The sequence below is a fragment of the Triticum dicoccoides genome, chromosome 7A (genome assembly GCF_002162155.2).
Source record: "Triticum dicoccoides isolate Atlit2015 ecotype Zavitan chromosome 7A, WEW_v2.0, whole genome shotgun sequence".
Taxonomy (NCBI): domain Eukaryota; kingdom Viridiplantae; phylum Streptophyta; class Magnoliopsida; order Poales; family Poaceae; genus Triticum; species Triticum dicoccoides.
Window position 1 is genome coordinate 51,983,571 of NC_041392.1, and position 1,272 is coordinate 51,984,842.

Here is a 1,272-nt window from a genome sequence, read left to right on the forward strand (position 1 = left end):
ACATGGAGCGTAACCAAGTGAAGCTTTATGACATGGTTTTATATTATTGTTAACCCATACTTTGATGGATATATGTTTTGTGCAATTAGTGAGTCATGTTATGTTATTTCACAAAGAAACCCATGCCTGGAGCACGACTTATATTTTCAGTGTTACAAGCTCATGTCATGGTATTCATGTAAAAAAACATGCACCGAGCATATTTTTATTCTAAGTATTCTAAGTGTCATGAGAATTGCACCACCTCTTATGAATTCTGGACGCAGTAATACTTCTTGCCATCATTGTTCATTCCTCGGTTCCGTGTTATTGTAACCGGAGTGCCGACAAGTGTACTGTGATGTGCGAAATCAATACTCCTGGCAACTCCGTTGCTTGGTAGTAAATGGACAATATTCTCATTCTTAGCATGTTGGTTATTGAACTACCATTCTAAGATTGTGCTACCTAGACCATTTTCCTTGTGTACCCTTCGATCAGTGAGTTAGGATTGTGTCAATCCCTTGCTTATTTGATCACATCATCTTGCCTCAAAAGCAAGAATCCTCCCGAGCTTAATAACATGTCGGTGGTTCGTGATTTTCTGAATACCCTCCCGGAAGTATCACCTGGTTGTCCCCTGGCATTTATGTTGAGCTCGCGATCAAGTTGGTCTTCTTATAAACCACCCGTTCTCCAAGAATCTGTGTTGGATGTCCCTGTGCTAGTTGGTTGAGCTAGACAACAACTTGGAGAGTTGGAAGATGAAAGCTTGTCCCGCTTAGTTCATCTCCAAAGGGATATCTTTGTGTTTGTGTGTGTTGAAGAAAGATGATATCTTCATCAATTGTTCCTCGTGATCAGTTGTTCGATCTATTGTCTTATCCAGTCTTTGATTTGAATATGGGCTATCGTCAAATCAAATCAGAACCAATGATGTTCGTAATGTTGTCTTACTCGTGGTTGTTTCCTCGAACATACACCATTATATCTTCTGGGTTTGACCAGTAATACCACATTGATCACATAATGGTGGAATTCCAGTGATAGGGAAATTCTGATGAGTTGTTGTTGAGCCCATCAGCAGCATCTTGTCTCCTCCATGATTCATGTTGAACATTGACCTAGTATTTGAAACTTTGTAAGCAATGCCTTCGTGTTCCGTTCATGAAGCTTATGCTTGGATGGAAGAAGTGTCTTCCTCAAATTCATGTGCATTTGGAGCAAGTTGCCGCCATGAGTTCGAGAAAGATTGTTTTGTTTCCTCTGGTACCATCCCAAGTTAGTTATGCA